This window comes from Branchiostoma floridae, chromosome 1 (genome assembly GCF_000003815.2).
Source record: "Branchiostoma floridae strain S238N-H82 chromosome 1, Bfl_VNyyK, whole genome shotgun sequence".
In the NCBI taxonomy this organism is placed as follows: domain Eukaryota; kingdom Metazoa; phylum Chordata; class Leptocardii; order Amphioxiformes; family Branchiostomatidae; genus Branchiostoma; species Branchiostoma floridae.
The window spans coordinates 8,509,226-8,536,101 of NC_049979.1; the positions used below are offsets into that span (position 1 = coordinate 8,509,226).

Sequence of the window (26,876 nt, forward strand, 5' to 3'; positions counted from 1 at the left end):
TGACGTCCGTACACATTAGGAAGGCCTGGCTAAATCTTCCTGCTTTTGTGTGCAAGATGTAATGTTATGCAGAAAATGCAAATACACTCCAAAATTCTGGCATGTGGGAACTTGAGATAAAAAGAGAAAGTATTGACAAGCGACAAATGTGGAGCGACTTCGCGGCCAAACAACTTCTTCAGATTGGGCGTGGTCCTAGCAACGGTCGCCATGGCGAGTCGCCTGTTGTCCGCTTCTGGCAGTTCCGGTAGCCTTTTCACTGAAACAACAGGAACACTTACTGATAAGAGATGCACGTGTTGATTCCTGAAGTGATTGGTCGCCACAGTAACCCCCTACTGAAAGTTCAAGTGGCAACATTCTTACTTACACCGGCGTCGAGAGTTCCAGGTCATTTGTAAGAGTAACAGACTCGGGGGAAAGAACTTTATCAAGAATCCGATCGCCGATCCACACAACTTACACGTTCTCATAGACTGCTGTCATTGTTCAAAGGAAGTTTTGTTACTTCAGAAAACAGTTTCTGTTCCAAACGTAAGATACATGGTCTCTCTGTGTATGCTAGATATGCTGCCGCTGAAATCTGTGAACTTTTTACAACTGATAAAGTTGGTAAGTCGAGAACCAAGAGACCTTGGCCGTCGTGTCCCAGGAGCGGCGGTTGGGTTGGCCTCTCTCCAATCCCGGCCTCTCAGGCACACTCTTCTCCCGGCCCGGCAACCACACCACTCCGTGGGGCTGCCAACAAAAACATCGCCCTCACTTGGCTGTATGTTCGGGGTGGCGACATGATTAATCACAAAGACTCGTACCATCGACAGGTCTCGTCCAAGTCTTCTCCGACACAAGTGGTGCCCTCTCCACACCTCACACGCCCGCCAACTGTTTGTTTTCTCCTCAAAACTGAGAAATGGCGGGGTGGGGGGTGGGGGGGTGAGATGAAGTCGACAACGGGAGGAGGCTAATATTCTCACTTGTCAGGTCACGGTCTATTAATCAGGTGTCCAATCATGATGCATGTATTGCTCTCTTTCATTTAATCTTTCGGTCATTTGTCTCAACGTTCTGTCCGGTAACCTGAAAAATATTTATAACACCTCCTACCGGACTCTTTGGGACCCCAGAAAAATCAGAAAATTGGCTGCATAATCTACCAGAGAATTTAGGAGTTATCGGACCAAGAAGTTACACTTTTGCTCCCCATTTCTTTCAGCACCCGAAGGATTCTGATAAAGACTAAGTCTCCTCTCTGTCCCAACCATCTCCAGCCTCCTGTAACACCCCCCACCCCCCCCACCCCCCCTTCACATACAGTACACAGGTCCATGAACATGCCACCGCCCATACTCGGGTGATTACCGTGATGACTCTCAGCAATTTTCGGATTTACCGAAATTCTATGATAAAGTATTTCCCGACGTCGCTGCAATAAGTCATGATTTAAGTCCGGATTACGGACGGATCAGGCACGACAGTCGCCACCGACGCACCGTCACGTGACGCTCGGGATTGTAATTAAGGCGGAAAATGGAATAAGGCAGAAGTTAAGGAGACTTCCCTTAGAAGTTTTAGCAGTGGCGGTGTCAGGTGAACTTATTGGATTACTTCCACGGGGTCGTTCATCACCTGAAATAAAGAATTGGTACCGAGGAAGGAAGGCAAAGACCGGATAATGAATTTTTGCCGCGACAGGTCCTGACTCTGCAGACAGATAATAGAACATCGGATTGATATTAACATGATCCATCAGCAAGATTGGCGGGAAGGAGAGATGACGGGAGAGATGGGCGAGGCTGGAGTGTGACACAAAAGAAGGACGACAAACAGAAATAAAAGGAATAATTTTCTGTAAAGTAGGCAAGAGTGTGGGTATGTGGGTAATACGGCAGAGGCGCACAGCCATTCCCCACCCCGTGTTTTCTCGTCCCTTCTGTTCTGTATTGTCTGCCGTGCTGAGGTGCACGTTGTTGCTTGTGATCTGACACTCCCCACCCCGGCCAGGTTCTGGGACAGGTCTGTCGCGTGACGCAAGTTGTGGTTAGACCAGTTTAAAGCACGCACGGCCCCGCTAAAAGCTCCCTCGTCAGAATGGTAATGCCGACTTCGGCTGCGCTGCTTAGAATCGTCCCTCTTGGCATCTCCGCGTTGCTGCCTCCCTACCCGCTCTAATAAATCGAATCTGCCCGCGCCTCTCATCAGAAATATAGATTAGATTGGGAGCTTGCATACATGTATGCACGATCTCTCCCGTCTATCTCTGCTGCCGCTGACAAGTTTCTACCGGGACCATAGCTAGTTGGAGTAAGCGAGGAAACAATACGCCTGGAAATCTGCTCGTCACAGATACCGGGGCCAACAAATTGGAGGTGAGTCCAACTAAAATTAGTCTTCTCGGGAATTTTTACTGGGGAAAATAATTCACTCGATTCCTCATCATTCGCCGGCGGCTGTTTTGGAGATGGATGGTTGGGCGAGGCGGAATTTATGGTCGTTTATAGCGTTTTGTGTTTTTTCTATATTTGGTGTCAGAATGTATTGTTGCGCGTTGTAATTTCGGGGCGGGGAAAGACGACGTTTATTTTCCCGAGGCGGGGACATCACACACACGGTAAAACCGCCGCCGCCAAGTTTACTTCGTAATGATTTAAGAAAAACGATGCCCTTTCCTGCTTACGTTAGATATATAAAATTTTCTACAACTGTTGGGTGCATTATAGAACGATTTTGTGATCATACTTAAATCTAGAACAGTGAACTTGTGCCGTGTTTGTGTAGTAATCACATTTGTGTAGCCGATAGGTAATGTTAACCGTTCGGCCATGAGAGGCACTTCGGACAGACGCGTTCACGTAATCTCGGACACGCCGAGCTAACCTCCAGTGTCCCGGATTCTGGGACATCACACCTGTCCGGGCCAGGTGAGGACAGATCGGCAGGACGGTGCGTCGCGTCGCTCGCAGCGGGAACACCTTAACCGCGTCAAGCGGGCCGAGAGCTGCCAGCGCGCGCCCGGCCGTGTGACATTACGGTAATGTGTGGATACGTGTAAATGAAATCTGTTGTTCAGAGCCTTCCATGGCTTTGAAGAAAAAGAACCGCTGACGACAAACATTTGGTTCTGCCGTGAAACCCTACCCCCCTGTCCCCCAGCTGACCCGCGCGCAACGCCCGCCAGCCGGATCAAGTGAGAGAAAACCAAAACATCTTAGAACTTCTGCGGTGAAGTTGATTGTGCCTCGTCGTCTTGACCTACGGAATTGCGTGTTTCACTTGTTATAATATAGGAGACAATTCTTCAGATAGCAGGTTCATCTTTTCTTAGGACCTCCTCACTTTTCTCTGTCTGTTTTTGTCATTTTGAAACAGTCATTAGAGAAAGCCGCAACTTTTCGTGCCCGACTCGACTAGTTGGCAACTTCTCCAGACAAAGGAATTTGCTGTGATTTAGTAGCTTGTCGGAGTAGACTTCATTAGCGTCTCTCTTCCATAATAGAATCCGTGACAACGCCAAGCCGGGAGTTCACTGGCGTGTACTTGACCACTATGTTACGTGCGCGGAGGGTCACAAACACATCTAAAGTTTCACACCTCGCGGTGTCATGGACAAGTTGTTGTTACTGCTGCGGTGCGAACAGACGAATTAGCCTGTGTTTAAACGTATCAGTTGCGTACGCCCACGTGTAAGTCGTATATGGTTGAAGTTTGGGGGGTCACTTTGTAAGTACAAACACAGAAACTTATCAAAACTCTGTCGTAATGGTGTTGTTCCTAAGATCAGGTGCACGGACAGGTAAGCAGCATAGGTGAGGCTTGTGATCCGTCACTGGCTCACATTAGTTGTTTTAGAGTAAAGTAGATTTCTTCGGCCGGCCAGGTAGGATCCTCTATCTCCAGTTTTGGCCGCTCCTCAGACTGTCGTCGTTGGTCTTGATAAGAAATTCTAGAGAACAAATTCCTTCTTCCAGTGTGGACGCAGTGTGGATCTTGGCGAGTTCATGAATGCATGAAATATGATCACTTCGATTATTTAGTTCTTTTAACGTCAGGCATAAGAAGCTTATACAAATCTTGCGTATAATAACAACTCCCAGAACAGCCATTACAGACGCGATCTAAAGGTTTTATTAGAACACCTTGGGCTCCTAAATGTCAAGCACGGACGCAAACTTGGAGCTATGGCTGGCCTTACACGGCACAAATGAACAGTTATTTGCTTCATTTCTGGTAGTAATGTCTCACCATTCATATCAACAAACGTAGAGGACTATATAAACGGACAGAATAACTATGGACAGCAACAAACAGCTCTTACCAACTTCAGAAGGAAAACGTTTGGCTTTAGTAGGTATGACAACAAAACACCGAGTGCTCTCGTTTCCAGGACACCTCGTTCGTGTGGAGTAGTCTACATAGGGTTCCCGTTTGCACACAGCAATGAAATTGAAATTGACTTCTCCGCTCGACCTTGCCATATATAAATGACATTAATAACCAAATAGCAAAAACACATTAATTATATCGTACGCCAGCAGACAGCTTTCCCGATCTCCCGGCGGACCAGCACACGTACCGTACTGACTGATCGCACACACCGATTCTACTAGTAGTACTAGTTTATACATTAGTTTTCAAACGTTGTCAGGCCAAGAAAAGGTTTCTGAACACCGTTGGAACTTCAATGGAAGGACGTACTTTGTTTCGAGGGTTGCTGAACCCTCCGCAATCAAGGCAAGCAGTCAGACAGAACGCGTGGTGCAGCGGAGATTGTCCGCACCCTGTCGATGGCAGTTGGAGAAAATTGAGATCTCAAAGTAAAAAGTTCTCTCGTATATCAATCATGTTGGTCTCTCCCACTATCCTGGAGCAACAAGGGAGCTCCGGCTGCTCCAAAACAAATTGCCATGCGTATCAAATAGCAGAACGGGAAATTACGATGTATCTATCATTTGTCAGGATTCTCGGCCCAAGTTTTGATGATTATTCCTCTCCCTGCACGCTCCAGAGTTCTGCGCCAAGGGCAAGGCCTCGTGCATGTAACGGGATGTACAGAACGGGCGGAGGATGTGCTAAGTAGTGATCTCTGAACAGTCGGTGTGATAAGGTTGTAAAATGCAAACATAACAACATCACTGTTGGCTGTTTCATGGCATGTCTGTACGCATGGACTTTGAATTAACCCCTCAGATAGTTCGAGTCTATACTGAATGTAAAACTCCGAGTTATCTGTCCGGCGCCGTTGTTAGGAAATTAAGATAACCCTTTTAAATTAATGTACTTTAATTGTAGTGTCTTTGATGATAACTCCATCGTTCAAGCAGTCTAAAGAAATTCTTTTGTTTTATATGGTGTTTGTAATGTACATCAAGTGTTAGGTTATAGTGAGTAGGCAAATACTTGTGTATTGTAAATACATACATAATTCCAGTATGGAAAGCAGTAGTACTGTTATACACAGAGAAGGAGCAAAATAAAATTGAATGAGACAAGACCGATGTTTCACATAGACATTTATTGTGTGATATAAATGAAAACAGCTCGTTTTTGTTCCATGTTATGGAGGTCAGTGTGTTCCTTAGGTCTTTCCATTCACCAGCTTTTTGTCGAGCAAAAATGATTGAGACAGATTGTTGATTGACAAGCAGTATTGTTTGAGTAACAAATAAACGACAATTTTGACTTGTGACTGGAGCAAGAAGATGGATTCGAAAACAGGTGGTTTCATGCTCACCTAGGATGACGATACTCGTTGTTGGTGGGTATACATTGGATTGCTTTGGTGCAATTTTCAGAACTTACCTTTACCACACGTTTGTAGTTCTCTTATGGTAGGGAGAATCGCCGCAGTTTTTGGTACTGATGCTTCTCCTCTTCCCCTGCTATCTCCCCTGCAACATCGCATGGGTGCACTTCGCCAGGCGGCGTCTGTGTCAAGAACACCAATAATTTAGATGGGGGAATGGGAGTGCCTCTGTGTGTGTGTGTGTGTGTATTTTATAGGCTGGGACGGTAGGGTAGCTCTATGTGCATTAATTCCACATCCTCGCCCTCAAATACTGCTGCTCTTTCTGTTCTGTATAACGCGTGGTAACGTTGTATCCCTTTGTATGGTAAAACTACAACGTGCATCATTAAAAAGCAAGTCAATGTCGCTATATTCCTATATTGGTTTCAATAGCTGCTTGTATTTGTGTATCTCATCGTTCATTTTCTCATCCATCTAATTACTCATTCATTCACTTACTCACTCATTCACTCACTCACTCATTCACTCACTCACTCACTCATTCCTGTTGGGCTGATAAGTTTGTAGAAGAGGCAACATGGGTGTGGCTCACAAACGTAAATCTGTCGTACATATAAAATGCTCCTGAGTACCCAAATATTATATTTTGTAAGAAATTGTCCCGATTCTAGCATTATTCAGCCCAGCCGTGAAATTATCATATGATATGTAGCGAAAGGCTAAGCAAGGCGATGTCCTGTTTGCCATGTTTTTTTGCACACCTGCGTGTTTGTTGTGACAGTGCGAACGTACACAACAACAACCGCCGACCTCCCGGGTGCAGACCACACGTGCAGCCCCCGGGCACGGCTTCCAACCCTGGTAGCGGGGACGGGTACCCACCCCTGCCGGCCCAGGTCGCCGCTCCCCGCGCCTGCCACCCTGCCTGAGTACCGACATCTGGTTGCTAGGCCTTCCCGGTGATAAATGGTCAGATATGAACCCCCATCCATCATATTTCGTGCTGCTTAGCCCCAACCTTGAGACAGGTAAATTCCGTAAAATCGGACATTTTCGCTGGGGGGAAAATAGTTCAATTACACGCGATTTTAGCTGTGCAGTTTTCCCCGGGAAACCTCCCACCGAGAAATAAAAATTATACGTAAGGAGACGCACCGTGCGTTCATTCCTCATAAAACCAGCGGAAGAGATATAAGTGGATGAAATACGGCCCATACAATCTATACGACGCAATACCTGTTATTTTGTATGATTTTATTTCAATTTCCTTAACACGAGTGCGACCCTTAGAGGCCCTTAAGTGCCCTGCTACTCAGCAGACAATGACAGACAATATGCAACTTCTACCGTGTCATTGTTAGTAGGAGATGTGGGTACCGCCGCTCCATTTCATCCTGCCCGTAGAACAAAAGTGAGTTCGTGCATATTTAATACTGACCCCGGACATTGCGTGAGCCTCCCGCCAATACAGAGGTGCAAAAGTATAACGAGAACAGTTTCACGGGCGAGGCAACCATTTACACCTTGCCTCTCATTAAACAAATACTGAGTCAAGATGACAACAACAATGCAGGCTGCACACAGAGCACTTCATGTATGATAAATCAGTGGGACAATAAACTGGTGCAGTTATGAGTAAACCTCTTCGTTTATCATGTACTGAAGGTTGTTGAGGGCATCACTGCGAGTCACAACGGTCGTGGTGACACGCAGAATCGCACGATCGGGAGAAGAGCTGATATGCCAGTCATGAATAATTTAGGATGAAGAACCCGCCCGTATAGCTGGATGTACGCAGTGTGGTAATGCCTGGCTCGGTGGGGCGATCGCTAATGCTGTTTCCCCTTCCACTTAGCTGTTGTTGAGAAAGTTTACACGGAGTGCGGATCGGCAATTAAAGATGGCTGGGGTTAGCGTGGCGCCACGCGGACACTGAAAATGGAAGGTCGTCCATCGCCGCGATCTATCTTGGATTGTCTGTGGTGCTTTACGTTGTGGGGAGAGCTGATCTGGCGGCGTCTCTGATAGATTCACACCAGGCCGGCTCACAAGTACGCAGACTTCAGCACAGGGTGGCGGGATTAGCTCAACGACCACGCTGGATACGATCGTAGTCGGACGTTTGTAGTCTTCCGACTAGGGTGCTATAACTGTATGAGTAACAACAAGAGTCACATCATTCATTAAAATCCGCTCGACTTTTACAGGGCTCGTGAAAAAAGAGGGAAGCAGACATCAGACGGTATATTGTAGCCGAAAGGATATATAGATAGGCATCGTCACCAGAGCATAAGTACACAAAGTCTTACAGAGAACATAAAAGGCGCAATAAAATATTACGAATGGGGGAAATACACCTGTATACATAATGAGGATCGGCTTTTCATGGACAGGGGTGGTGACGCAAGAACCGTGTGGGGTTACTCAAACTTTGGGAAAACTTTTTCTTGTAAAAGTTCGGTAAAAATAGAGGCGTGGTTCGTTTATATGGGTTTCTACAAACAATGTCGAAGTTTATTCAACAGTAATATCCCATTGTAACAAGCATCATGCAAAACAAGTGGAAAGAGCAACAATTCGAATTTTAAACGGACATGGTGAATACAAACAACAACTTTTTACTCTTTTGTTCGGCACAGTGTTGCACTAAAATTTCTGGTAGATTGTTCTAGCAGATGTTATTCTAAACAATCCAATATTTTAGCAATAGGAGTGGTTTCTTGGAGGGAAAAAAGACCTTTGTCCATGATTGATTACACCTTAAAACTTCTGGATACAGTAAGAAAAGTTTCGTTTTCGCTTTTAAACAAATAAGTATGCAAATAATAACGATACCAGCTTTATACACTTATGTGGTGTCTAGGGCATTTGCTATACTGCAAACTTATTTGTTCCTTGAGTCCCTGTCAATGGATGAATGATTTTGCTCTCATGTTGATAGCTTGAACAGTTGATAGTACATGGAAGTTTTTCCTTCCAACAATCCAAGCACTTCCAAGGATCTCTTTTTTTTTCTTTTCTTTTGTTTTAAATCCAAAAACTTTCACGCAAACCATACCTTACACGAACATTTCCATATCTTACAACTAAGACAAGTATCACGGGCAAATGAATATGAAACTGGAAATAAGTACAGTGTATAGAGTTTAGACTTGCAGGAGTACTAAACTGAATCACATGTTATTGTATGCATACCCTGGCCTATTTCGGCTACTTTTTGCATTCTCTTTGGTCCGCTGACTGGCAGCTACTTTCGTATGTAATATTCGTTTTATCACTTCATATAAATCAGAAGAACATATACAGGAAGTTTAATAAAATGAGAAAAAGTGAAGCTAAAATCCCAGGGAGTTACCTGTCTGACCACCTGCCGCGTGTCGGCGTTTTAAATAGACGTTACATCAACAGAACAGCTTGTGGTTAAGTACCGCCGACTAGGAGCAGAATTGATTGCCGCCATCAAAAGATGAATGGCTCGACGAGAAGTTTCACAATTTTTGCTTTGATTCCTGGAAAAGTTCAATCACCGCAAAAATCACGTCCTGTACGAAGGGTAGTTTGTACCTGCATGGTGATTAGCGGGTAAAAAGTGGACGAATTCGCACCTCAAGCAAATGGTGGGAAGACAAATCGGACAGCCATAAGTGCATGCCCACTTCTGACGGCCAGCTCTGTATTTCGCGCTCGGGATTTTCGACTCTCTCCCCGATCGGCTGAGTTTAGCTTGGCTGGGATTTAGCGGTGATTCCCGCACATGCAGAGAACGATTGTTTTCTCACGAACAAACGACAAGGGTAAACAGAGACAAATTTCTCCCGCGCAAATGAAAGCGGCGGGTGAAACGGTGCCGTGCACTATGCCATCTACGCCGGGAGAGCCGTGGATTTGGCCGATAACACGTCTGGTCGCGTCCCTCTCTCCGGGCCGCGGAGTGAGCAAAGGGAAAGGTCTGACTTTGTCCGATGCGCATTTCGCTCTCGTCTGTGTCACGTATATCTGACCCCATAAGCCTCTGCCAGTCAGGGTCACAAACGTGCGAGACAACCGCGACTACCCCGCCGGCTAACTCAACTTTTCCGCCAAACTTTTAACCAGGAACAGAGGAAGCGACTGGGCTGCGGTATCTTTGTATACAAGAATAAACGAGCCACAACCATGTAGAAAGAGTTGCTTTTTCCATACTAACGTCTATCATGTTTTGCATATTCGTATATTTTGTATAGAAACAGAATATTTTCATTACACTTATGTGTTCAATGGCCATAAAGTTCTTCAATTCAATACAATTCTAAAAGACTTGAATACTTGACAGAAATAGACAGACAACGCACAATGAAAGAACTACATGTATTTATTGTAGGTCGGGTTCAAACCGTCTCTGTGCATGTGGCAGATTTTTAGAGAAAACATGACGGGTCAAAAACCCCAATGTCCTCAAAATCCCCACTATTTGCTTTAGAGTTACTCTTTGTGTTTTTCAGAGATGCATGTTGAGCTGACAAATGAGCAGCGCCTCGTGAAAAGAGCCCCCAGATGCTTTCAGGGAGACCTCTTCTCCTGACATTATCTGTGAAAAATGGTCGGGGGATTCATCACACCTCGCCTATCGTCCCTACACACCCATATGTATCATGACATCTCGGGCTATTCTGGCCCGCGCACCCTTTTAATTTCGGCCGGCGTGTTGTTTCATCAATCACGGGCCTGCCGTGGACTTCTAGCGTCCTCGTTCATTTGGATTTTCCCCCTCTCTGTTCTCTCTCCTCCTCGCAAATACGTCCCCTCCTCCACCGCCCCGTGAAAACGCTCCGTAATACTCCCGCTCAAGATTCCAGACGCGATAGCGCCGCGAAAGTTGGCCTGCACTTTCCCTTTTAAGATAACTATCTTCGAACGTTTCAGGAAGGAAGAGAGGAAATGGCTAAAAAGGAGAGCGGAATGGTAAAATGATGGACAAGGGCTGCCCTTTCTGGTGGTAGCTCCGGGCCGAGAAAGACGAAACTCCAATCGACTCCGTCTCGTGTGCTGCGACTTCCCCTCCAAACTTGCACAGCGCCAGATTAAGCGTGTTTTACCAGTGATGAATATAGCAGCGCACTCTCAATTGATGTTCATGCTCAGCAATTGCTCGTTTATCGATATTTTGATGGGATTTTATTGCGGATTTGTTGGAATGAATGATGAATTGGAGTATTTCAGACGGAGTTAGAGCCAGTGCTGTGTGAAGAATTGCTAGTTTTATGATACCGCGTCGTTAGGAAAAAATTACATTGAAACTACCATGTGTAAAAATGTCATTTTCGGTACATTTGAATCAGTCAACAACGTTTGCTCTTTATGGACACGTTTCCTTCTAAAAATCCACAATTTATTAAGTAGATATTTCTTGAACAGAGGCCTAACTAATCTTTCTACCATTGAACGGAGAATTAACGACCTTGTTCTTGCATTGCTGATGTCATTAGATGCCTCCCCAGTTCGATTGTTCGCTAAAGATCACTGCTGTATGCAGTTTGACAGCTAAGCGCTGCCCGCCCATCATGTTCAGTTACACCGAACAAAATAATTTTCACGCTAATAAGGAGATGTCAAATCACCTACTCCACTGCACAAAATAGATGTAAGCGATAGCGGGGTGTGCGTCGGTATGGGAGCTGTTTTTTGCCACCCCCATTTTCTGAATAATGCGTGGTAAGAAACCTGGTCTCTGCGACGATGTGTATGTGTGTGATATGACGAAGTATGAAGCTTGTTTGTCGGTCTGAGACTAGCTGTGTGTTTGATGTATTGTTTAGTTGGCATCACGGCGGTATGATGTCCCTATCTGTCAGGTCCTATCACCGTCTACAAGCCCGTGCGAGCCGACGCCTCTCCCGCCAGCCCGCTGGCAGGTCCGCTTTAATAATTAATAAAGTTTGGTGCCTAGACGGCGTTCCTGACGCACGGTATAACTCCGCTCATTTTTTATGACATTGTGTTCTGAAAAATCCTCGCGTGATGATTTTACTTCTGATTCACCTGGCTGTACAAGAGCACCTCCTTTGGCAAACCGGACTTCTTTAAGATTAAGGCAGATATCTCCGGCAAAGATTACTTGTCATGTCAGATACTTTTCCTATTCGCCTAAGTGTTTGCGAAACCCTCTGTCTCATGAAATTAGCGTTTTTCGTTCACTAAAAACGAGACGGGGTCGTTTTGATGAAGACTTAATAATTGATGAAGTTTAATTGCTTCCCGTATAGATGTCCCTGCATATTCATATTCAGCGAGCGGGATAATCGTATTTTCGTTAGAGCAGTGTCTAAGTGGTGTGAGGGTCACTGTGCAGTGGAGGTGGGACGGCAGGGCTCGGGTCGGCCTAACTTAATTTGGACAGCGGCGGGCCCAAGGAGCGCCGATAAAGAATCACAGGTAAAATCCCTCCCATATATTACGCATGTTGTCTCTTTCTAAATCCAGATTGCGAAGTTAAGTATTTGATTTACAACTGACAAAATACCCTACGGGGAGAAAACACGAAACAAAACAAATGTACCTCGTGCAGAGCTGTGAATTTATGAACATTTGGAAACCTATACAGAAATCAACTGTAATTTTCCACTGCGCAAAAAAGGCGTATCGCGTAAACTGAATGTTCGAGAAATGTTCAAGGCTTTCAAACTGTATATAAAGGGCATGTAGTTACTGACCTTTAGCCACATGGATCGTTAATTGCATCGTTACCATGGCAACATTTCCATGGTAATCACTCATGTTAATTAATTATTTCTCCAACGGCGTTGCGAAACGGTTGTTCTGAAGGGGAAAACTATCCACAATCCTGGAGAAGGATCGCTGGGTCGGGCTGGTCTTACCGGAAAATAGGCAGAACATGATTGTTTGTCAGTTCTGTTGCCAAGACAAAAAAAAAATCAAAGCACTGTCATTTGTATTGGCTATTAAATATCGGATGTGCCATTGCTGCTATGTGGTGTTAGATTAACTACACAATAGCAGAACACGAAAAAGCATTCCATGACATGGGATTATACACTGACGTGTACTCTACAAGCTGACTCGCTACGATGATCTAAAGCTTCGTTGAGGGAAAAATCACATCAACTCATCGTTGAAGGTCGTTTTGTTTCGTTCCGACGTCGGCTTTAACGCTGACGTGGTGAGATGGAAGGTGTGCAGGTGCACCCTCCAGGCAAACTTTCATCACGGGTGGGGAACACGTCACCGCGGCACGAGCACGCCGTCCCTTTCCTCCTCCTCCCGATCCTGTCAGCTGAAGGCACATTAGTTCATCCAAGGATGAAAAGGTGTAATTAATGACGATTGCAGTAACCTCCAAGTGCATAACTGGGGCCTTTTGACCCGGGAGTGTCTGCGCGCTACATTAACATCGCAGGCAGTTAGTGCGCTACTTTTTAGGTAAATGACTGTGTACCTTCTCCTGGACGAAAAGTTTCAATCGAGTCGGCGCGACGTTGAAGACTTGTACGTACGATAATTCACGATAGATAAAGTAGAATTCAAAGGTGCAGTAGTAATTTTTATTGTTAAAAAGCTACGCGTGTATTGATACGTCTTCGGCGTTCCTCCACGTGTGTGGCGACTATAAACACATGTCATGTATAACCCTATAGCACAGTCAGTATTTCAACTTTGATTAAGCCACAGAGGCCGACCATACAGACTATAATCACAAAACCTCCTTTTACTGACATTGCAGTTGTAAATGAAATTGACTGTAGCGATGGCCATTATAGGGTACATGGGACCATTTCCGTCGGGTTCGCTAATGAGTTGGACTAAGCCCAAGTACGCGGAGAAGGACGGAGGAAGTAGCGCAACTTTGTTCCGGTGTCAGTGAGACCCCGGCACGTCGGAGCACCTCAAATCTACCCGCATCTACGTGTCCATGGCCTGGAAAGTATAAATTTGCACGAAACGAGAAATTATGCCATTTGTAGACAGAACAAGGTGCGGAGAGTTATAGCCGCGTACGCCACCCAATCCCGCCACGGGCGGTGAGAAATAACCGTATATTTCGGCCCGGCAGGTTGAAACTTTGTTGTGGTGACGTTGCGGGTTCAGGCCCGGGTCCGGAGAACAGGTGGTAGCTTTTGGCCACATCTAGTTTGTGTATTTATGCACGCCTTATTTTCGCTCTTGTGCGTGTCCTGGAGGCGTGTGGAGGTCGCCTCCTCGCGACACTGTAGAAGTCGTCTGTGCTGTACGCGGAGTCAAAGTTCGCGGTGCTAAAATAGTCCAAACAGGTGGTACAGCGTGATGTATGTTCTAGGTCAGCGGCAGGCCCCGCCCCGCCCCGCTCTCAGCGTTCTGTGGGGGTGCGTGCTCCAAACTTCGGGTAACAAGTCGGAGACCCTGTGGCCCCGCCGCCATGAATCAGGCCGGGGTGGAGGAACCTGGGCAGGATTGATGGAGGACTTTCTGGGCTCTCCGAACTCATCCACTTCCTTCTGGATAAACATGAACACAGCCAGCGGAAGATGGATGTGACTTTCAGGGAGAACATGGACACTGAGAGCCTCACATTCGCCCTGCCAAGAAAGTAGCTAACTTTCCCTGGAGACGTGCCCGCCTGCAGTCGCCAGGGCACACGGCTTGGGCTGTTGTTGTTTTGGGGAGAAGTTGGCGCACGGGTCACAGAGTGGAGACGCCGGAACGGCCCCAAACCCGGGGTTTGTAGCCATAAATATCCGGCTCCTGGCAGTCAGTGTGCACAAGGCAAAGTTTCTCCAGTTTTATACCACCAATAAATTCGACTTTGGTGACTTAAACCCTTACTCATGGAACACCGGTGCACTGTGTAGCGTTCCTAATATGCTTGTATTTCATATTATCCTCCGGAATAAACCCTCAGGGCTCAAAGATGTGTAAATAGTCAGAAATCTTGCTACAAGTTCGTTTTTATTTTGATGACGACATCAGTCAGCGCTTTTCCGACTCTCTTGAGTTGAGAACATGACCAAAGTGTGAATGGGTGACCTGTCCACGTGATGTGACGGTTGTAGGGGTACAAGCCGACGCAGTTGTGAAAGCAAAGCTATTTGTCAGCAAATGGCCATACACAATTAAGCGCGTGTTGACACGTTTGGGCGAGAAAATTGACTTGAACAAACGAGACCATTCACAAGTGTGCCTACTCCCAAATTCAGCTCTCACTGTCAAGTTCGCGACCCCGGCAAGCCAAATCGACTTTGCCTTCATTACCCAAAGTACGGGTCATGCCGGAGAGACACCGGGGTCTCGCGGCCGCCATAAGTCAGGTCGTCGCCGTGTCCCATTTGTAACCACCCGAACCTACTAGCATGAGTCACCCGCTAAGAATGCGGGGCAGAAGTGGCTAGTGCTTGTAAAAACGGAGGAAAAGTTTACCGTTTGTTTGTGCCGTGGTGGTGGTGGTGTCGCTAGTCTGCAGGGTCGTGGGATCATACTGTCATCAGCCGTGTTGAGCTCAAGTTGCGCCATAAGCTGGAAGTGGCAAGTCCAAGTCCAAGTCTAGCCATTCTCCGTCTCACTATCCTGTCGCTGTCCGAACGCGACGAGACTGGACCTTCTGACAAACACCGCTGACAAATGGCAAACCAAAAAGCGACGACAACATAATAACCCTGCTGTAGGAGGTTTGACGAACGGCTAGATGAATGATTGTTTGTCCACAACACTGTTTCACAACGTACATAAACTCTGAGCAGAAGAGGGCCACTTTGGCTCCAATACTCCATGACACCCGAAGACTAATTATGCAGTTTGCAGCGACTTTGACTGGGTAGACCAAACTACGAACGGACGCGGACAAAAGTTCAGTTTTTATTGCCCGGTGCAGCTACAAATCATGTTACACAAACCTACAAACTTTGTTAGGCTGTAGCAATCCTGGCTGGGTCTGCATTCGGTTTGGACTAGTTTTCTCCTTTAGAGCTGTATTAGGAGCTAAAGGAAACAAAAAAGTCTAGGTTGAAACATGTACTATTCTATGCTAAATATTCCAAAAAGTCTTATCCAACTAATTAACGACAAGCAATAATAGTTGTCATCGCTGTACACAAATATGCCCGAACTCCTATACTCCACGACACTGACGAACATGCCCAATAATAAATGTATCCGACACAACTGGCATATATTGCTACACATGAGTTGACAACACCAACAAAAACACTTCAGTATTTTCCGCTCCCACCTGTTATTAGCATCATAATCTGAAAGTTGACTCGTAATATCGTACAATTGGTTAAATATTGTGCAGTTTCTAAAGCATGCACTGTATGGCTAAAGTTATCTGAAAAACTATATTCTACAAGTAAAGCATCATGAAATACACACTTTTTTTGGTATTTACAGTTTGGCAAAGATTGTTATTTCCCATCCTGATAAAATACTTCATTTCGTCTTTTTGCGTACTTTAGTCCTTAAATGGCACAAATGAACTCAACATGTTGACTGAAATATAACATTTGGCCTTTGTATCGGATTCAAGAAGAGAATATAGTAGAATTCCTTGTAAGTGGGTCGTCAAAGAGCTTTGACATAGGGTTTATCAGCCCCCAAAACACTTGACTAAGTGTATTTGTGTAGAGCATAATGTTGGCAGTACACCAGTGGAGTTGTAGTAAGAAATATCATTGACATGCCATTTTGCGACATAAAGAATTTATGTAAAATGAGTACAAATCTCATGTCCCTGAGTAAGACACGATATATATCTATACCTGACGCTAAGCAATTCATAGCGATTTTACAACTGAATATCAATTGCCAGAAAAGTGGATTCCCAACTAACTGAAATATAGAAAACGTACATATCATTGTTCTGTTCTTGGACATACTACTACACAGGATTGGCCCTACTATACTAGCTGCTTGAAATTCAACATTATTAACTAGTTTGTGTTACTTGGAGCTGGCTTTATTTTAAGGATATTGTTCATCTGCAGACGTGTGAGTTTACCAAGTCTTGTTCCTTCTTGATAAATGACAGCAGTAAGACTAAAGACGAGCGTCCGTTCGGATGACAACGTTACTTTGTTATAATGTCAAGGCTTGGCGCTGGAGGGGAGGGAATCAACCATCATGTCATGGGGATATTTTACTATCGTTGTCATACCGCTGGCAGGCGTGAACAACGTTACTGATCTCCTGCAGATGTTGTCTGTCACACAGGAAATGTACTAGTTCTCTCTGTGTGCTGTTGTTTAGTCTAACTTTGCCTACCCTCGCTTGTCTGAATTACAAACGTGGAAGATCGACTGATTGTTTAATTGGTATGATAAACCCACCTGATGTGTGTTTGTGTGTGTGTTTGTGTTGCGGTACTTTCGGTGCTGTTGTGATTGTGGCATTCTATTTTGTCCAATCTGTTCATGTAGTTTTTTATGTTCTCGACATCAAATAGATATACGGGTAAGGGCTCAGTCACGACCGTCGTACGATCGTCGTGCGATGCCGCAAAAGGAGGGCATTCTCACACCGTACCACATACAGTTGTATTGGTAGTTGGTAGTTGGCTGTCTTGGGTCCATGTCGGCGACTGGATCTGTCACATTCTGCTTGAAAATTGTACCACATCAAAATCGTGCCTTGCCATACGACGACTGTGACCGCACCGTACATTGTACAACTTTTACACATATAACATACAAATATCTGTAGAGAATTTATTTACGAACAACCTGTATACCTGTTGATCTTTCAGTAACGCGGTGTATTATTTTCTGCTATAGCTCGTAAATTTAGTCCCGTCACATGTTTACTCTTTCATGTACTTTTAAAGATCATCTTAGGCACTGTTGGCCCAACATCGGGACTTTTGGTCGACTAAGTGCACATGACAAATGAACAGGGCCCAATAGCTGTGACCTGGCGTCCAGGAAGTAATCAGGAAAGTCATTATCGCCTGAAAACGTGGAAGTTCTCCGCCTTGATCACGTCTTGTTGGTTCACCCCTTGCTCGCAGGGGTGCGGCGGGTATGCCCGTTGAGCGTGGTCGGGTGTCGCCCACTCACGAGCGGTCCTCGGTCTCGGGATTATGGTATTTCCCACCGTTTCATTTCACTCACATATCGTTTCCTTCCGGCCGACATACATCATGCAATTACAGCCTGCAGGACTCGTCCGGGCTGTATTTCGGAAGGGGGAAGAAATCTAATCTGGCGGAGGTGCACTTTCCCTGCAAAGGTTCACACCGCGCGTATCAGCGGACTACAAGATTTACAGCCCCGAGATTTCTTGTGCTGCCAGACCGCTCCAGTTCGACCGCATCGCCCAACATCCAGAGCACCTGTCTTTAGCCCGCCAAGGAATTCGCGCCCTCCACGACACCCGAATCAATCTTGCCCCGGCAGCGGGCGCACCTGGCCTAGATGTAAGAGGACGCCGCTGAAATCACTCCCGGCATTTCCTTGCTATTGAAGTTTTCCACTTTCAAGAAGTCTATATCTTGGTTTGGAAAGTTTCCTACGTCCCAATTTGCATCGGAATCACTCAGATCTGTACATTTATGGGCGGAATTGATTTTCTCTGACGTTGAAAGTCCCGAAAGAGCTGTCTCCTCTTGCCTAATGTTTCAATTTTTCAAAAGTTCAGCCAGCTTCACTCTATGGCGGTGGACTCGGAGAACCCATAGCTTCGGAGTAGCAGATGTTTTGTTTTATAAGGGCGACACGTTGCTATCCTTCACTCATTTTTCTGTTCAATTATTTATCCCGTATGAACATGATTTCTTCTTCAAAGTTTATAGAAGATAATTTGTGAACATCCTTGTTTGGAATTAAGCTGTCTTGACACTGTACCTAACTCGTCTGGTTATTCAAGTAATGGCTGTCCGACATATCATAATTCTTGTCTTTCCATTTCTTGGATAATTCTCAAAGGCGTAATGTCTACTAATCTTCCTTCATTGATGAAAATTTTAACAACCACCAACATGGGAGGCCGCCTGTTCGATTTGCATGCTGGGTACCCGACGTCACGACGCGTCACGGATTGGTTCGTCTGAGTCGAGCCACAGTTCAGATTTGTCAGATTAGCCAGGTTCGGATCATTTCAGGGATAAGTAAAGGAATAATGGTCTTATACTTATTGATATCATGGAGGATCGCATGAGAAAGCAAATCGGGAAATCACGACTGCAATCATTGTTTGTCACTCCCATATCTACCTCCCCACCCCGCACAACAAGACCTGGGTGATAAGCATTTTGCTCAGCATAAATGTCAGTTAAGATGAATTAACGTTGCAGCTTATCGTGTGTTTGTTGCGATACTATGTCATTAGCTACCTATTCCATTCATAGCTGTCCGGGCAGTTTTTCAGTGCATGTAATTGTAAAATGCTCAGGGGAAATTAGCGGATATATGTAACTACAGTTGGAAGACAAGTTGAAATACTAAGAATTTTATACGCATAACTCTCACAAGTTGCTGTTATTGTAGCCTTCAGGAAACACGTAGCCGAACATTTTTTCCTAATGAGATGCAGATGTCTGATGTTTAGTTCAAGGCCGAGCCACAACTTCAATATAAGGCACAAACAATATTAACTATCGTATCTGTAACTTTGTGAAATCCTGACATATTCGTGACCAACTGACGTGAATCTGCCAATATCTTTATTGGAATTTTATTTTCATTTCTCATTTAAACATCATTAAATTGTATTTCGTGACGTTGTGATAGTTCAATGACAATATTCCTGGTTACGTATATCGGTATATGTATAGTTCTGCTCAACAATTGTACGTGTGACCAGATACCTACATACACGTACCAACAAAAGAACAGTTCCAGGGTGATGACTGATGTTTTACAGTGACCGTTGCCCCTTCGAGACAGAGGTCGGTTATTACTAAAATTTATTTCCGGTACACAGCCTACCAATCATCCTGTTGGAAATGAAAGCTCGCAGCTTTCAAGGTGATCATAAGATCCCATTACCCTTGCAGCAGGGACGTCTTCACCCGCCCAGCACCAGCCTTGGCCAGTGGCCATCCCTGCCCGGGCCACACGGCCAACAGCCATGACCACACCGTCTAAGTTTCCCTATGATTGATGACGTTCCTTAACGTGAGGGGACAGAAACATCAGGCGGCCAATGGAACCCGCACATCTGTCCCGGCCCGAGCCGGTAATAGCCGCCCTGCCTCCCAGCTATATGGGGAGAACCATCTCGTTCCTCTCCGGCACGCCATTACATTTTTCCCGCCGCTCCTGACCCGTGAAAATGATGTATGAATCTAGTTTCTCGGTCCGACCCGAGCGGCACAACAGATACAACCCCACCCCCACTCTTTCTCAGCAAGTTTCCAGCTCAGTAGTCGAATGTTTGCGTGAGAGGCACAGCGTGCCATATAGACATTTTGCAACTGCTTCTACCAACTGCATGGTCTATCAAAAGTTAGGCGAAGAATTTCCCTTGGTACCAGTTATACAAAATTAGGCCATGGTGAAAACCCAGTGCGTTATAGATGACCAAGGTTTAATAGTGAATGAATGAATGAATGACCTTTATTGTACATTTGTGCTCAAACAAGCTAAGTACAGGTCGTAGCGCTAGTGATAAGGTACAATTTTAATTTAAAGGACGCCTTCCGCGGTGTTGTACCCATTATGTCAACTCACTCAACAGTGTGGATCTCTGCGATCTCTGCCATCCTTGGATCATAAGCAACAGGACTCGTAAAAACATATAATATTGTACTATGGAGTACGTTTAGCATGTGCGTGAATATGAGTATAGGACTATACAAACATTGCTGTGGCTGAAGACATCGTTGTTTCATGAATTATTCAATTCAGCCTTTTCTTTGACCAATTGCTCTGAAAGTTTTGTCGATCATAGTTTTATTTCTTTAGGCGTGGATTAATGCGGACTGGGCCTTATCTAAAAGAGGCTCCCCGGCATTGCAGCTCCCGAGCCTGATTCCCGCGTCCTCACCCGTGGGCAGACCTCTCCTGTTTCACAAGATGGATCCTCCTCCATCTTGACTGGAACAGAGCTGGTCAAAGATGTCAAGGTCATGCGGGGTCAACCGGATTCTGAGGCAGTTATTTTCTAGGACGAATTCTTGGCGTTGATAGCATTCGTACTCCGTTACCAATTGACCGCAACAAAATTTAGAACATTCGAAGCGAAGGAAAAAGTTGGCGCGATGTTCTCCTACAGGTGTGTGGCATTAAAGTTACCGAAAGTTTTCATCGCACCTGAACTATAACCCAAAGGGACTAGCTTGTCTTCGTAGTTGTGGAAAAGAAACTTTTTCAAACGGATTTTTCTACTTTGGGGACAACAAGGCTGGTTTGTCATGCAATGTGATGCTGAGGTCCTACTTTTTTTCTCCTCTTGTATTTGTTCTTCCTTAGTTGTTTGAAATACCTGCTTTGTGTGAAGATGTTCAGTTTACTTTAGGTACATTTATATCTCTTCTTTTGAAAGGCTGCATCTTTAGAAAGTTTTGCCTGTACTTGGAATCATGGACCTTAAAAACATTTTTGAATGTGGTGAGCTCTCAGCAAGGTTGTCCCCAAACCGCCCTTAGTGCCTTGGACCTGTTGTTGAACTGGCTTTTGCCAATATTTGGCTGAATGATTCGTAGGTATTGAACAGATAAGAACTATTTCTGTACAGAATCTGGCACAGACGCTTCTCATAGTCGCCCCAGGATGGCTAGATGAAGCACCACAACACTCTAGACCGCTCCCGGTTTTGTCCTCATCAGGTGATTTGAAGACGCATTGTTCTGGTCCTGAACGGAAGGGGTATAGCCATAGGGAGATGGGGTGGAGTCTGAGTGGAGGGACTGCACTTCCGAAGACAGAAACATCGATACATTGCCTCTGACGGTTCGCATTTTTCAGGCTTATGTAAGAAAATGTGTTGTGCGAGAGCAGAAAGCCTTGATGTAGTATAGGATGTAGTCTGTAAGTGGCCCCAGCCATGTAAATGGATGTGTTCTATCTCGCACCGGAATCGGACGAAATCGACTACCGGCCTGAAAGGTTTTTGCCCAGTCCATTTCGCTTTGTGGCTGAGATAGGCAGATGTCAGGTAAAAAGTTCTCATTTCGCGCAATTCAAAACGTCCGAATGCATTTTCGTCATGTACAACCGCGCCACTTTCCTGGCGGACATTTTGCTCGGCGCGGACCGGAAAAAGGCAAACTCTTGTAGATTGCCATCAACATGCGGACTGTTTCCGATAGTGGCTGCGAGAATGGTCGATTTTTCCCCCGGACTTGCTTTCAAAGATACACCGGGGTAATCTAGATTGCTCCGTGCACAATTGCCGTCGATTCGGGCAGAAGCTCCGCCGCAGGGCAGTAGATGGAGCCCCGCGATAGGGCCGCGCGGAGGCTCCACAGAACTAGCCGAAGTGGACGCAGACAAATTGTGCACCCCCGGTCCTTATCAACGGGGAAAGACATAGTAAAGCCACGGAATAGGTCTCTCTTGACCCACTAAAACCCCGTCTTCCCTCCCACCTTTTTATTAGGGAAACCGCGGACGATTACAGCACGGCGTCGCTGGTTTGCCCTTGATGGAGAACGGTGCGCTGAGCAGAGCAGCGGCGGAGATGAGAAAGTGTAGAGAAGTCCCGACCGAATCCCTTTCCTCCCCCCAAAACCCGCCGCAGGGTTCCCCGCCACGCTTTGTACTTGGTCGAAACAGAGAAAGTCAATCATGAAGAGTGGGCTCTCGCTCCAAATCAAAAGCGAGCTCGCAAAATGAGGGTGCCAAGGTCACCGAAGAGGGAGAAAAATGGCTGAGATAATGAGACTCGACTGTGTCTGTGGAGGCGCGCACGAGAGGGGGAGAAATGAATAAAATGGTTCTGGAAGCAGGGGTGATGGATGAGGGGTGCCGTACGTATGGAAAAGAGATGTGCGCGGCCCAGGCTTCGCCAAACAATATAATGGCCGGTCGATGAACAGTGGGGGCAAAGACAGCTCCACGCTCGATACCATCCAAGATAAATCGTCTTCCGGTTTCGGTATAACTCCGATGTAAATATTTCATCTCGCCTGTGATTAGTGTCAAAAAACAAATAGAGCTATGTGACCCTTGTCTGTTGGTCGCCATGGCAACGCGAAATGGAGTGCAGCTATAACTTTATTATCCCATATGGAACGATATGGACGGAACTGCGAAGCTCCATCCCACTAAATACGGCATGAAGTTTGGTCCGCTCGACTAAATACATCCATGCAATTTCTTCCGCGGATGAAAAATGGTGAGGTGGGAACTTTTCTCATTACAGAAAAGCCGCGCGCGGGGTATTTTCCGGAAAGTCGGGATTTTGTCATTACTGGCTATTGACACGATGCTCTGTAAGTTAGAGAGCGCCATTTGCGTGGAGCATGGGACGCATAAGTGCAATTTGTTTAATTGGTATGGTCTCACGCGCGGAGGACTTCCTCTATATCACCGACCGCTCACATATCTGGATCCTCAGACGGGCGCTTCTAAGCTACAGCCGCCTCTCCCGATCGCGCCAATGTGGTGCCTCGCCTCGCGGATCGTTTCCCTAAATACATCAAAGCAATTAAAGACGCCCGGTGAAAAATTACGGAAAACTTCCCGTCAACTTTCTCCCTCATTCGATGTGCGTTCCGGGATTTTGCAGCTTATTACAGGAAATCCCGGCATCGGTGCCGCCAACGTGGTCGATACTGCTGAGTCGCGCTTTCTCCATGCGCGGCGGCGGAGCTGCGCGGTAACTGAACTTGAAACGACAGGCAAACATCTCCCCTTTATTAAAGCGGCCTCGTGTTGGAATTTGTCAAAGTTTTCGTTGACAAGAAAATGAACGGATCCAAACGAATGGTGTATGTACATGTTGCACGGATCGCTTCGATCGAGAGGAGCATGACACGTAGGGAATAACATTTAGAGTAGACACAGAAGGGAGTCTTTGACTTTTAGCAAAGAATCGTAATAAAAGAATACACACAATAATGCACATCCGCATCATTAAGTAAAGCATGTATGCTTAAAGAATACATAATGAATACCCACTAACCATAGTCTTCAGTTATAATAATATCCTTTGAACATGCATCATACCAAGTTGATCTTGACATGAAGCATACACCACCCTTTCCCTCCCAGAGTTATCAAACCAACATCTTTTTAACTGAAACAGAAATTGATGAACACATAAACATCAAATGGTTAACTTCACATCGTTCCTTTCGCTTGTTGTAAATTCTTCATAGAGTTCTCCACCTTAGGTTTCTAATAAGATTGGTTCTGTATATGCAAGAAAAACCCATCTCAGCACTTGTTTCTCTCTGTGAGGTACATATTAAAACTACCTAAGTACCTTTATACGGTTTATAACATAAAGAAAGCATCGTAAACCTCGTGTAGGCAGACAGAATTGGATCAAAAGTAATTGTCAATCTTATAAGTTTAAATTGAGAGTCAGTTGTGAAAACCAAAGCACCTTTATATGCCGAGACCGACATGGTGGGAAGGACTAAAACATGACAGAAGATATATATGTGAAGTCTGTTTATACCGTGGATTTAGTTTATCCTATGGGTTCAACAACCCTGGGATCGACCATGCATATGTAATTTTTCAATTTTCTGAAGTATAGGTTTACCGCAGGCTGCACCTGTTGCAATTGTTTTATGCAACTCGGTTAATGGAACTGCAGAATTGCTGTAACTTCTGGTTATATGTGTGCCTTCGATCTGAGCATCGCTGTGCATGGTTTACACCGTGAACATTAGGACATGATTCAGTCAGTACCTGTGATTTTCCTACGCACGTTTCAGTAGAAACAGTAGTAAAGCTGTCTGTACATGACAATCTACAGGGGATCTCAAGTGCGTGCATTCTACAGCCGCGAATGTTACTTTCCGTGTTTTAATATACAATTAGTATAGAAAGTCAGGGACGCTGTTTATCTGCTCATTCGTCTATGGAATGCATATAACGTTACATGAAACAGCCGTGGACATTCACACATACAACCAAGCACTACTAGTGTGCGAGTAGCCATAATCGGTACGAATTGGGACAGGACCACCGGCATGGTAGTTACTTATACATACAGTCACAGTGCAGATGTGTCTTACAGAGTCTAGTCTGTCAAACAATGCCATCGAGCTACTCTTGTTTGCGTTTTGTTACATCTAATTTCCCTCAGTCTACACCGTCTTACACAGAGATGCGCCAAACCCTCTGCATCAACCATCAGGAAGATCCCCGGTTTGCTGTACATGCAGTTATAACGTTACAAAGATAAGGCGCTGGGAGGAGGGCCTGAAGTTTACTCGACAATCCTCTGGACGAGGTACAGTTTCTGGTAGTGACGTATCTTTTTGGGGAATATCAAATCTACTATCGGATTCCAGTACACACGTCATTAACGCAGAAGACAGCAGAGCGCGCGGAAAGTTTTCCCGTCCTATCCCGTGATGCACCGCGCCGCTGGCATGTCCCGGCTCCCAGTTTGTGACCTTGTCGTGTTTCATCAGTGCTGTAATATGGCGGTGATGACACAGGTCCTCTCCCCGGCACCTCCCCTCGCCTCCTCCGACACCCCGGCACAGTAATCATTCCGTACTCACGCTGATTGCTGCAGAAGGGCGGCGGGGCCAACCCTCGCGCAGGGCCCTGACACCACCTGTCAGTGGTGCGTCATCGCGACATGGTCCTGTCAGTGACGCGTCATGACCTGGCAGTGGAGGTCCTCTCGTCATTGTCCCTGTCCTAAGCTAGCTGTGGTGCTGACTTCTGTCGCTAGTTTCCGATGGTATCAGCAGCAAAGGCTTCCCTAGCTGTGTATCAATGTAACAATAGTACTTGTGCTGTATCACTATGGCATGTACTTATCTTGTAAGAGCACTGACGTGCAATAAATTTGAATAAAGGTTTTTCATCTATTTATTCATTCTTGTAAATGAAGTGAAACCAGGCCACCTACTCAAAATCTAGCCTTGATGCCATCCTAGTTAGTTTGCCTGGGCTCCCATCTCCCCAGTAACAAACTTCAAGTACAACCAGGGAGCACAGCAGCGCGGAAAACTAACTATAACGGCACCCAGGCTAAGCTAGGTCAATGTTGTCTCGTATATATTGCTGCCCCATATCTTCACAATTACCTATATTGTTTCTAACATCGGAATATCCATTAAGATGACACTACAGCAAATTATAACGACCGCAAATTGCAAAAATTATTACTCCACCAGGTGAGCGCTCATGTCGCAAAACAAAGTGCTCCATTGAAGTCGGAAAAGAATGATTAGAGGCTGAGACCAAATTAATCCCACTTGACCGGACAGAAGATTTTCCTCCTCTTCAAACCGCCCGCCCATCAAGACTATGTCAGGAGATATATTCATATTCGTGGCTGCCGCATCAGCGCCTCGCGGTCCCCCTGCCGGGCGGAAGACGTATGGGAATCCCACTGTTTAATCTGTCCTTTGTGTGCGGAGACGTCGTATGCAATCTCACGCAGGTGTGCTCGCAGAGGCCAACACGACGAACGAGAGGATCAATCTTCCCGACGTCTGCTAGTTGGGACCCAGGATTTATCTAAATTTAACAGGATTGTATAATGTTGGCTTGCTGTGATGTTGCGCGGCTTGACTGGCGCTGAGCTCCATGTTCGGTCTCGACGCGACAAGAACAATCTCAGAAGTTCTTGTCAGTTCTTCAATGTGAAACGTTCGGATCCTCTAGCTCCGCAATGCCACCTAACCCTTAAATGTGACATCGCTACATTGATGACTTTCAAACATATAAGAAATGATAATATGATGAACAAACAACTACATGTCAGTAGAAAATCAGTTCACCATGTATCTTGACTGAGTACATCCAGCTCTATCAACTTTTAACCACGGCAGCGGAACCATCCCAATTAAAAATCTGGAAGGAGAACAAATGAAGGCTGAAAAGCTATGTCTGCACACAATGTGCAATGATACTCCTGCTTTCTCAGCTAATATCTCCCTGGTCTCCCCAAAGAGCAATTCCCCTCGCACAGCAAGGCCTTTGCCGTTCTGTTTTCATCTTCCTGTCGCTTCGGCTTTAATCTGTCTTGCTGGTGTAATGAGTCAGAGGAGGCTGTGTGGAGGAGATGCCGCCAGACAACATGCCTTTATTTA

General features: G+C 45.6%; 1 long non-coding RNA gene across 3 annotated transcripts in view; it reads right to left on the reverse strand.

Annotated features, from left to right (window-relative positions):
• The window catches only part of LOC118419896, a 49,820-nt gene that overhangs the window by 15,453 nt on the left and 7,491 nt on the right, over positions 1-26,876 (reverse strand). For 2 of the 3 annotated variants that reach the window (XR_004831678.1, XR_004831680.1), the window contains exon 2: positions 5,797-5,922. This is a non-coding gene — a long non-coding RNA (uncharacterized LOC118419896). Of the gene's footprint in view, positions 1-5,796; positions 5,923-15,130; positions 15,700-26,876 lie in introns of those variants that run through there. The other variant, XR_004831681.1, reaches the window with a different exon arrangement.